This window comes from Gopherus evgoodei, chromosome 1, assembly GCF_007399415.2.
Source record: "Gopherus evgoodei ecotype Sinaloan lineage chromosome 1, rGopEvg1_v1.p, whole genome shotgun sequence".
Taxonomy (NCBI): domain Eukaryota; kingdom Metazoa; phylum Chordata; order Testudines; family Testudinidae; genus Gopherus; species Gopherus evgoodei.
The window spans coordinates 269,270,660-269,282,567 of NC_044322.1; the positions used below are offsets into that span (position 1 = coordinate 269,270,660).

The following is an 11,908-nucleotide window of genomic DNA, read 5'->3' on the forward strand; positions in this document are numbered from 1 at the left end:
CCTCCATTTTTTGTCTCTGTTTTTCTCTATCGCTCCCCCCCCACACACACACACACCCTGTCTCTCCTTCAACTCCTCCTTTCTCTCTTAGGTTCCCCTTTCCCCCCGCCCCACCTCATCTTAACAGAATCCACTTTCTTCTTTCTCATTGGCTTCTTTGGAATCAAATTGTGTCTCCCTGTCTCAGATAAGGAAGTCAATAAGGTTCCCATTAACTCCACTGATTGCTGCCCTCTTCCATTATTCTCACTGAGTTCCCAGGAGCTCTGCCCACCAGACTGTGGCTTTTGCGCTGTTCTGTCGAGGTCCCCTTGGATGTCCTGATGTGAAAAAACGGAAAGCTTGGAAGCCATGTTAACTTCCAAGTGACAGGTGCCTACTGTAGTGCTGCATGCTTGGTTTCCAGCCAACGGTTCCCTTATTTCTTGGTGGCATATTAATTATTATTAATAACAATTCCAGTAGGTCCTAGAAGCTTCACGTGAAGTCGGGGCCCCACTGTGCTAGAAGCTGTACCTACAGAGTTCAAAGAGTTTATGCGGGTGGCCAAAAGGAAGTACCCCATGATTTGGGGTATGTTTACACTGGAAAAGGGAGGTGTAATTTCCAGCTTGTGTAGACATACCCGTGCAAGCGCTGAGCAAGCTAGTGTGCTAAAAATAGAAACAGAGCCACAGTGGTGCAAGGGGCTAGCCATCCTGAGTGTGATTCCATCTGAGACCCTTGATAAGCACTCAGGTGACTAGCCCCTCCTGGTGCTCATGCCGTTACACTTCTATTTTTAGCACTCTAGTTTGATCCGAGCTAGCACCGGTATGTCTCCTCCAGCTGGGCATGACGCCTCCAGCTCCAATGTAGACGTACCTACAGATGGAGAACCGAGGCACAGACAGACTAAGTGACTTGTTCAAAGTCACCCAGGGAGACACTGGCAGAGCTGGGAATTGGATGTATGTCTCCTGATTCCATAGAGTTGGATTGCTGCTTCACCTGGAGGTTTCAGGACAGTATTAGCCTGATTAGGCCTTAGTTGGAGTATTGTGTCCAGTTCTGGGGGCCACATTTTAGGAAAGAGGTGGACAAATTGGAGAAAGTCCAGAAAAGAGCAACAAAAATGATTCAAGATCTAGAAAACATGACCTATGAGGGAAGATTGAAAAAACTGGGTTTGTTTAGTCTGGAAAAGAGAAGACTGAGAGGGGACATGAAAACATTCTTCAAGTACATAAAAATGGTCTTTACAAGCAGGAGAGAGAAAAATTGTTCTTCTTAACCTCTGAGGATAGGACAAGACGCAATGGGCTTAAATTGCAGCAAGTGAGGTTTAGGTTGCACATTAGGAAAAACTTCCTAACTGTCAGGGTGATTAAGCAATGGAATAAATTGTCTAGGGAGGTTGTGGAATCACTGTCACTGGAGATTTTTAATAAAGGTTAGACAAACACCTGTCAGGGATGGTCTAGATCAGGGGTCGGCAACCTTTCACAGGTGGTATGCCGAGTCTTCATTTATTCACTCTAATTTAAGGTTCCGCGTGCCAGTAATACATTTTAACGCTTTTAGAAGGCCTCTTTCTATAAGTCTATAATATATAATTAAGCTATTGTTGTATGTAAAGTAAATAAGGGTTTTAAAATGTTTAAGAAGCTTCATTTAAAATTAAATTAAAATGTAGAGCCCCTGGCCCAGTGGCCAGGATCCAGGCAGTGTGAGTGCCACTGAAAATCAGCTCGGGTGCTGTCTTTGGCACCCATGCCCTACGTAGCCTACCCCGGTCTATATAATACTTAGTCCTGCCACGAGTGCAGGGGACTGGACTAGAAGACCTCCTGAGGTCCCTTCCAGTCCTACGATTCTACTTCTGTAAATGTCCTGTTTCCCATGAGCATGAGCCATTAAAGAGCTGCATGTTAATGTAGTGCTTGTGTTGGTGTCACATAATGACTGTGCCCCAGGACACGCAATAGTGTCCTGCAGTGAGGCATCATCACAACTAAAGATGCAAACCATGCAACACAGTATCATGGTGCTGTGGCTATCATGCCAGCAGGATACCAGTACTGGCCATTGATGCACTGTACGGAGTCTCCAGGCGATGCTCTGGAACTGCTCCCCACCAAGCCAGTCAGGACTTTGGGAAGCCTCCTCTCCCTTGGAGCAGACTTGTTCAGGGCAAGAAGCTCACGTCTTCACCTCCTGGGTCTCTCCTTGGAGCATTTAGCATCCTCTGCCCCTCCGTGCGCTTCCCACAGCGAGTCCGCCCCAGCGGGGTCCTGGGGAGGCCACAGGGTCCTGCACCCCCACTTTGCAGTCAGACATGACTCTCAGCCAGCCAGTAAAACAGAGATTTATTCGATGACAGGAACAGGGTCTAAAACAGAGCTTGTAGACACAGCGAACCGGACCCCTCGGCCAGGTCCATTCTGGGGGGCAGTGAGCCAGACCCCTCACATCTGCACTTCACTCCTCGACTCCAGCCAGCTCCTGACTAACCACCCCCTCCAGCCCCTCCTCTCTGCTCAGCTCCTTTCCCAGGCCAGGAGGTCACCTGATCTCTTTGTTTCCAACACCTTCAGCTGGCACCTTTGCAGAGGAGGGGCCCAGGCCATCAGTTGCTAGGAGACAGAGTGTCAGGCCTTCAGGTGCACTGGCCCCTTCCTCTGCAGCAATCACACACCCTTATCCCACCACCGAGATATTAAGAACTACATAGGGGACACTGAGGCACCAACACAGTATTCAGAGAAAACATTAAGAACATTCCCAGTTCGTCACATCTCTCCCCCCTTCAAGACTGAACTGAGCGAGGTCACTTCAGCCAGTGACCTGGGAAAGTTCGAACCCACCAACGTTCCCATGGATGCCCCAGCATCTCTCTCATTCCTTGGTGTGAGTTACACCAGGACAGTCCAGTCTTACGCCCTCCCTTAGGTCGGGTGTGCTTGATGGCACTTGCAGGCTGCATGTGGGAAGGTTTATGCGGCTTGAACCTCTTTTGCTACCCCAATATCCCTGGGGTTCAGGCTGGGACGGGGTCTTCTCCTAGCACTCTGGGCTGCGATTCGGGCTCTCTTGGTTAAGAGCTCCCATCTTGGCCTTGGCCAGCTCTGGGCTTGGGCAGCCGCTCCCCACCTTGTGGCCCAGATACAACACCTCTGCCGTCCCCACCTTACACTTTCCAGCTTTTACCGTCAGTCCTACCTCCTTGAGGCAGCCCAGCCCCCTCTTTACCTGGGACACCTCTTCCTCCCAGGTCTGGTTAAAGATGCATATGTTATTAGTGTCTGCCAGGGCCACGTTCTCCATCACCCTCTGCTAGGCATGGGGTAGGCATCGGACACTGTGATGGCTTTAAGCTTCTGATGGTCCCCACTAAACCAGATCATCCTGTCTCCCTTGGGGACCAGCCCCACAGGTGAGGCCCATGGGCTGTAAAATGACTGGATCCTATCTAAAGCCAGCATGTCCTTGACCTCTCTCTCCAGGTTTTGGGTTGCTTTCCCAGTGACTCTGAATGGGGAACATCTGATAGGGAGATTGGCTCCCACCTCAGGGAAGAGATCCCCCAAGGAGTCTTCCCCCTTCTCCTCCCAATCCTCCCCTTTCAGGTCCAGGGGTCCCCTCACCCTCCTCACATACAGCAGCTCGAAAGAGAAGAACCCTGTGGATTCCTGGGGCACCACCAGTTGCCTCCCGATTCCCCCCAGTTCTACTTCTCCCTGGGGAGCCCATTTCCGGTACAGGAAACCCTTCTCCTGCAGGACTCTGTCCCTGCAGCCTTCCCCAAGGGGGTTTGCAGCGCTGTGGCCAGCAAGTTCCCTCAGCTTCTCCAAGGAGGGATCCCTCTGCAGCTCGGTCTGGGATTCAGCTGCTGGGGAAGGGAGTGGGACCTGCTCCCTCTCGCTGGCTGGGCCTGGGGTCACAGCTCCCCTGAGCCGTGTCCCTGGTAGCTCCCTCCCTGCTGTGTAATCACTTCCCAGCAGCACGTCTGGACCAGGCAAACCTGGTTGGCAGCCGACCTGCCCTGCCTGGGTGTTCCCCCACTCAGCTGGGGTCTCAGCTCCCCCCCGTGCTCAGCACTGCCCTTGCTGTCCCAGTGGGGGCAGGCAGTGAGCTCTCTGCTCTGGTCCCAGCATCAGAGCAGGCGTGAGCCCCCTTTCCGGTGTGCAGGGGGGTGGGGAGCATCTCTCCCTCCCCCTCAGCCCCAGGGGGTTGTTACAGGTAGGCAGGTGTCATGGTATAATTCCCCATTCTGAACCTTAGCATCCAAAAGATGGGGTACCAGCATGAATTCCTCTAAGCTCAATTACCAGCTTAGAACCTGTAGCGCTGCCACCAACCAGGAATTCCAGTGGCTGGTACACTCTGGTCCCCCCAAAACCTTGCCTGGGGACCCCCAAGACCCAGACCCTCTGGATCTTAACACAAGGAAAGTAAACCCTTTCCCTCACCGTTGCCTCTCCCAGGCTTCCTCTCCCTGGGTTACCCTGGAAGATCACTGTGTGATTCAAACTCCTTGAATCACAAAACAGAGAGGACAATTCACCTTCCTCCCTCCTTCTCTTTCCCCCTCCCAGACTCTTCCTGAGAGAGAAAGTAATCCTGGCACAGAGAGAAATCAGCCTTTCTCTCCCCCTTCCCTCCTTTCTCCCCACCAATTCCCTGGTGGATCCAGACCCAATTCCCTGGGGTCTCAACAGAATAAAAAACAATCAGGTTCTTAAACAAGAAAAGCTTTTAATTAAAGAAAGGAAAAACAGTAAAAATTATCTTTGTAAATTTAAGATGGAACATGTTACAGGGTCTTTCAGCTATAAACACTGGGAATACCCTCCCAGCCTAAGTATACAAGTACAAATTAAAATCCTTTCAGCCAAATACACATTTGAACTTCCAACCAAATACACATTTGCAAATAAAGAAAACAACCATAAGCCTAAGGGTATGTCTACATCTACAATTTTGCAGCGCTGGTTGTTACAGCTGTATTAGTACAGCTGTACAGGGCCTGCTCTGCAGAGTGACCACACTTACAGCAACCAGCGCTGCAAGTGGTGTTAGATGTGGCCACGCTGCAGCGCTGTTGCACACCACGGGGAAGGAGACCTGCTTGGAGGGGGGGTCGGGGAACGCCAGAGCACACCGCGGGGCTGGATACCTGCTTGGAGGGGGGGTCGAGGAACGCCAGAGCACACCGCGGGGAAGGAGACCTGCTTGGAGGGGGGGTCGGAGAACGTCAGAGCACACCGCGGGGAAGGAGACCTGCTTGGAGGGGGGGTCGGAGAACGCTAGAGCACACCGCGGGGCTGGATACCTGCTTGGAGGGGGGGTCGAGGAACGCCAGAGCACACTGCGGGGAAGGAGACCTGCTTGGAGGGGGGGTCGGAGAACGTCAGAGCACACCGCGGGGAAGGAGACCTGCTTGGAGGGGGGGTCGGGGAACGCCAGAGCACACTGCGGGGAAGGAGACCTTCTTGGAGGGGGTGTTGGGGAACGCCAGAGCACACCACGGGGAAGGAGACCTGCTTGGAGGGGGGGTCGGGGAACGCCAGAGCACACCACGGGGAAGGAGACCTGCTTGGAGGGGGGGTTGGGGAACGCCAGAGCACACCGTGGAGAAGGAGACCTGCTTGGAGGGCAGTGGAGTTTGCTTAATTACCGGAGAGGCTTCCTCCGGTATGCTGGGATACCTGCTTATTCCACGGAGGTCAACAAAAACGCTGGTGAGTGTCTACACCTGATGACCAGCGCTGGTGATCCAGCGCTGGATCCTCTACACCCGAGGCACGACCGGGTGTATGGCCAGCGCTGCAAACAGGGAGTTGCAGCGCTGGTGATGCCCTGCAGGTGTGTACACATCCTAAGTTGCAGCCCTGTAACCCCCTCACCAGCGCTGCAACTTTGTAGTGTAGACAAGGCCTAAGTCGCTTTATCTACCTAGTACTCACTAATCTGAACTTATAAGATCCTGTATCGGAGAGATTGGAGAGAAACCTGGTAACACATCTGATCCCTCTGAGCCCCCAGAGTGAACAACAACCAAAACTAACAGCGCACACAAACTTCCCTCCCTCAAGATTTGAAAGTATCCTGTCTCCTGATTGGTCCTCTGGTCAGGTGACAGCCAGGCTCACTGAACTTGTTAACCCTTTATAGTCAACGAGATATAAAGTACTTCTGTGCTATTAACTTTTCTTATCTGTTTATGACAGCAGGTATCCTGAGCCCAGCAGCCCCTCCCCCCTGCCAGCCAGGTTATTTGCTTTTTCACTGACCATTTCCATTCCAGCCAATTAGTTCCCTGGATTTGAATTCAAACAATCAGCAGTTACAGGAGCAGGGCCTGGATCCTGTCCCAAAGAGACACAGTCACCCCCCAACAGGGCCTCCCAGCTGATATACTGGAGAACCCCAACTACCAGCCAGACCAACCCCTCCTGGGTCTGCACAGGGATCCAGGACATAGGCAGGGCGAGGAGCTTCACCCCGGGGACCTTCACCCAGGTCCCACAACCCCTCAGCATCTGTAGCTGCACCACCACAGTTCTCTCTGTCCCAGGGTCTTGCCCCCACAGGCATGTTTCCCCACTGACCCCTAGGCATCCCCCTATGTCTCTCTGCTCCACCATCACCAGTCCATGCTGCTGCTGCTTTTTCTGCAGCTTTTCCTCGGGCTCTTTCTCTCTCTCATGGTCCTCTTGCTCTCTTGGGCTCTGCTCCAATTCCATCCGTCTCCGATCCCCTGATGGGGAACCCGATCATGAAGACTCTCATATGGTTGGGGACCAGACTCTCAGGGATGCCTGGCTGCTGCTCCAGCTGCTCCCAGATCCTCTTGTAGCCCCATCTGAGTCAGGAATCTGCTCCTCAGAGCGGTCCTCCTCCTCCAACTGCACGATTAACTGTGCCTTGGTGAACTTCCCCATGCGTAACCCTCTCTTTTTGCACAGGATCACAATGTCCTTCTTAAGCAAACGGTGATAGACCATCACTTCACCGTTCCCAAGTGGCTCTGGACTCAGGCCTGTGTGTTCTTGACTCCCCCATGGTTTCCAGGAAGAACCCCTGGTGTGCCAGCCCTTCGCGTTATGCTTTCTAGAATACATCCGTACAGACAGAGAGACCGTTCATCCCAGCCTGAAATGCAGCTGCTTCTGGGGTGGAACTTGGCAGCCAATTTGAACCACAACGGTGTGACAGAGGCAATAAAGTGAAAAATGTCTCCTCCTGTCACAACTGCAGGGGCCAGATGGGTCAGCAGGATGCAATTACCCATGCTGGCCAGGACAGGAGGGTTAAGCAGTGAAGAAGTGGCCTCTTTAGTGATCACACGTGATCAGGACATTGGTTTTGAGCTTCCTCTGAGAGATGGCGGCACAGTGTCCCTGAGCATCATGCTGCAGCGCTGGTTCAATACTGACTTCGAGGGAAGGACTTGGCCTCCTGCATCACCAGCCCAGGAGAGAGAGCTCACCCAGTACAGCTCAGGTGGTGTTTGGCCTCTCCTCTAGGGAGGGCTGAGTCCAGAAGGGCGTGCTGGGTGGGTGTTCCAGGAAGCACGGCCCTGTTGCAGGCCTCTTCCTTCTGGGCCTGCCAGGGAGCATTGCTCAGCTGCTGCTGTTCTCCCCAGAGGTTCGGCCCAGCGAGTCGGCAGCTGCTATGGCAACCAGCCTTGGCTGGCGAGAGTAAGAGAGAATGAGAGTAGGGGTGGCAGCGGGGGGATGGGGGGGCACAGCCTGCTTTGGGGGAATTGATATGCAGAGGTCGTTCCCTGTCACCATCCTCCATCCTTAGCACACCAGCCAGCTACAGAGGATGCATGGCTGAATGTCAGAGGCAGGGGTGAGGCAATGCTGTTGGGAGCAACACACGTTGGAGGGGAACACAAGGCTCTCACCCACCGACGTGCCAATGTGCCCATGGCTCACACCGCAATGCACGCTCACCTACATCCCCCAATACACACCCCACACAAACACATATGCTCCCTGAATCACATGCGCAGACACCCCCCATCTGCACACACCCAGAGCCATGCAGTTACATCATTCTCTTATGTGCACAACACTGCACCCACATCCCTGCACACATCCATCACCTGCAGACACACAACCCTGCACCCATACATCACCTACATACACACACCCCTCCATGCACACCCATGCACTTACCTCACCCACATACACACAACCCTGCACTCATATATCACCCACATACACACACCCCTCCCACTCACAGCCATGCACTTACATCATCCACATACACACAACTCCACCTACACATGCACCCTCATAAATATACTTGCATGTACACTCAGTCCATCCACACAAAGACATGCACACATTTACACAGACCCCCCCCACCAATGATATACACTCAGACACCAACACAAACAGACTTGCATCCCCACATCCATCCTCGCTCCACCCAGCTACAGCCGCCCATGCAGACACAGACACCCCTCCCGCCTCCTAGCCCTCAGTGAGCTGGTGGAGCAGAACAGATGGCTTTAGCAATGAAAAAAACAGCCATTCACTCCCCAGGTTCCTTCCTCCACATTCTGTTTGTTTTCTGAGCGCATCCGCCGCCGGAATAAAAACCAGACAAGATGGTCTGATACAAACACCCCAGCCCTGTTCCCACCAGGTGTGAAGTCCCACCCCCTCGTGGCACCCTCTCCTTCTGGCTCCCAATAACTTCTTTCAGCATCCCCTCTCAGATCTGGGCTGCGTCTTCAGGCCTCAGCCCTGCTTCCTGGCTTGCCACGGACTTGCAAATTAACCCTTTGCTTGTTAGAGACCAGTTAGGGCCTGGGCCCTCCATCACATCCTGGTGCCTACCTCCCACCAAACGGAAACTCACTCCAGCAGATACAGACACGCACTCTATCCATTCAAAGACAGCCTCCTTCTCCTGCCCCCTTCTCTGTCTCAGCTGTCTCACTGTGGAATACGACCACACAACCCTATGTCCCGCACTGTTCTGACCATTTGCTTCTCGTGGCAGACAAATCCCAATGTGCAGTCAAGACGAAGAGAAGCCCTGACTCTGTCGCCACCGGAGGGTTTCTCCCTGAGCAGCAATGGGACCAGAAGCTGGCCCCTGCCATGGGTTTTACACTTTCTGCTGCTGAGAAGAGATGGCATTTGCTGTGCCAGTGGGTCCACATGAGAGAGGAGACACTCAGCTCCCTCCAGCTGCAAGGCTCGGTGTGATGGCCTTACTGCAGGCCTCCCGTGCCTACGTTCTTTGGATTGCTGTAGCCGGTGTGGCAGTCAGGCGGGGGTTAGTGTCCAGTCTCTGTCACTGGGGCACTCCCCCTATGTGGGGCCACCAGTGGGCAATGGGCAGACAGACCCCCTTCCGGGGCACTTTACCCCATCAGTGGACCTGCACCCAGCGAGCTGGCTCCTGGATCCCCACATTTCAGCAGCTGAGCCTCAGCCTCACACACACATATTCCTGTGACAGGTGAGCAGCGAGGGGGGCCTCCCTCCATCTCTAAGCCAGGAATCGAGCAGAGCATCGCCAGGCCCAGAATTCCCATGGGGCCTAGGAAATGCCCACTCCTCTGGGAGAGGGCAGGGCTTTGTCGCTCTCTAGTGGCTGGTCCACGAGAGAGTTATGGGTCCAACACTGCCCTGGCTCATGGACTCCATTGTTTAGCTTGAGCAGTAAAGGCTCTTGCTTTTGGCACCAACAATCAAGGGTTCACACCCCACAGGGAGCCCAAGCAGCATCAGACCCCGGCAGGCCAATTAACAAATTGTACCTCTGTTTCTGAGTCGACACTTGACGGGAGGACTCAACTCAGGGAGCCTAGGAGGTGACAAAGAGCTGGCAACAATGTGGTAGAAGCCGTCAGCTGGGGTCGCTGTCTCTATATCTTACAGGCTAAATCATCTCAACTCCCCCTCCTCCCCCCTTACAACATGAGGCTTTGACTTTGCCATGTTTCCTTATATAAAGGAGCAGCAAAGCTCCGTTTCATTGCTGAGAAAAGGGTTGATGTGCCAGAACGCAGCCAATTAAAAACTGTGCAACAGATAAACAGCCTTTGTATTTCTAGATGGGCTGGGGTCCTCTCCCCCCATGCTGCCTCTCCCCTCCCCCGCCACGTGAAAGAAACAAACCATAAAGAGAAAACCTTCTGAGAGATGAAAAAGAATTTTTTAAAAGGAAGGATGGATAAGGAGGTAATTGATAACACAGCTGGTGCAAGGCGAGGGGGGGGGGGGGGGCGACGTATGATGTGAGGGAAGAAGCGAAGGTTGGAGTCAATATTTCATAAGGAGGAAGCAGGCCAGAGCTCTGTAACCTGGTGTATTTGGCAGGTAAATAACAGCTGTCAGGGCAGGGGAGTTGAGAACACAAAGTTGGATTGCCCTGGAAAGCAAAGCCCTGCAGAGAGAGGGCATGAGGGAGAGAGGGGAGTGAGCGAAAGGGGTTGGAAGGAGGAGGAGTGGGTACATTCTGGGGAATGGGTGTTCAGAGTGCACTATCGGGGGGAGTGCAAGTTAATCCTAAAGAAAGGCCTCTGTTGCCAGAGCAACAAATATATCAAACCTATTTCCACCATATATAGACACACATACAAGGATGATACAGCCTCAGTAAAGACGTCTTTCCTACATGTCTGTGGCCCACTTATTGCCTACTAAGCAAGGTGGGTGAGGAGGGGGCATCACAGCTGGTCTGCAGAGCCATGAGGAAATCATGACAGCCAAGAGGCATCCTCTGGAGCTAGGGTTGTCAACCCTCCAGGATCGGCCTGCAGTTTCCAGGAATTAAAGATTAATCTTTAATTAAAGATTATGTAATGTGATGAAATCTCCAGGAATACAGCTAACCAAAATGGCAACCCTATTTGGAGCTGTGTGATGCTAAAAGGGGACTGGGGAGCAGTGGAGGCAGGGGGTACATCTGAGAGCAGGCAAGTGAAAGGGATCTGTAAGGTTGCTAGCTAGGTAGTATAATGGCTAATACATGTGTGTTAGTGGAGGGGCTCAGAACAGGTCACCTGTGTGCCATAGGCCTTCCATTGCTAACAGCTAACGGTGATTTTCCTTCAGATCAAGCAGCAGGCGCCTGTGCTTTTGGAGAAGAAAAATCTGAGATCTGTCCCTGCTGCCACCATGAAGCTGTGGGTCATCAGGGTTTGCGGCATAGTGACAACTGGGAAGTCCTTGGTGGCCACCACTTTGTTGGAATATGGTGTATGGGAGTCACAACAGGCAAGACAATGGGAAGGGGCAGGAAAAAGAGAGTCTAAGACCTCCCACACTTAATCCTGTTGTCATGTGAACAGGAGGCCTGGAAGAGCAAGGCCCAGCCACACACAGTGAGAATCCAGGTCCCATATGTTAGCTGGTCTAGGGAGGTTCAGGCAAATGATTCCAGATGAACCTTGTCTCTGTTGCCGGTGCAGAGTCTGACCTGCCCCTCAAGTTCTGCTTTGCTCCTCAAATGTCAGGGATGGGGGGAGTTGTGGTTTGGCTGCTAGAAATGAAATTGTCCGTCTCCCATCAATAGGGTAGTAAGAGGGGAAGAATGGCCACAAGCCTCCACTAGGCATCGCAGGGGAACCCTGAGGCCTGGGTCTGCCCGATTCACGCGTGGCCACACTTTGAGGGGATTGGGCCATGATAAAGGCCTGTGGCGAAGGCTCCCCCCATGCTGCAGGGTGGCTCTGTTCTTAATTTAATCCCCCCTGTCAAGCTATGCCTCTACCCCATGGCAAGAGGGGGAACTGTCTATTCCTTTCCCTCCCAGAATCCTCCCTACCCCATGCACAAGCATGAGCCTCCCCAGGTCTCATGCCTCTCCCAAAGTTCTGTCTGCCCCACACTAGCAGAAGGCTCTCTCTCCAACCCTCGACCTCTGGAGTCCCCATGTGGCCCACAATGGA

General features: G+C 53.1%; 1 long non-coding RNA gene across 1 annotated transcript; it reads left to right on the forward strand.

Moving 5' to 3' along the window:
* Positions 1–1,663: 1,663 nt before the first annotated feature.
* Positions 1,664–11,441, forward strand: LOC115647031. The gene is made up of 3 exons (XR_003999195.1): positions 1,664–1,774; positions 11,117–11,120; positions 11,429–11,441. It is a non-coding gene; the product is annotated as an uncharacterized LOC115647031 (long non-coding RNA).
* Positions 11,442–11,908: the final 467 nt, after the last annotated feature.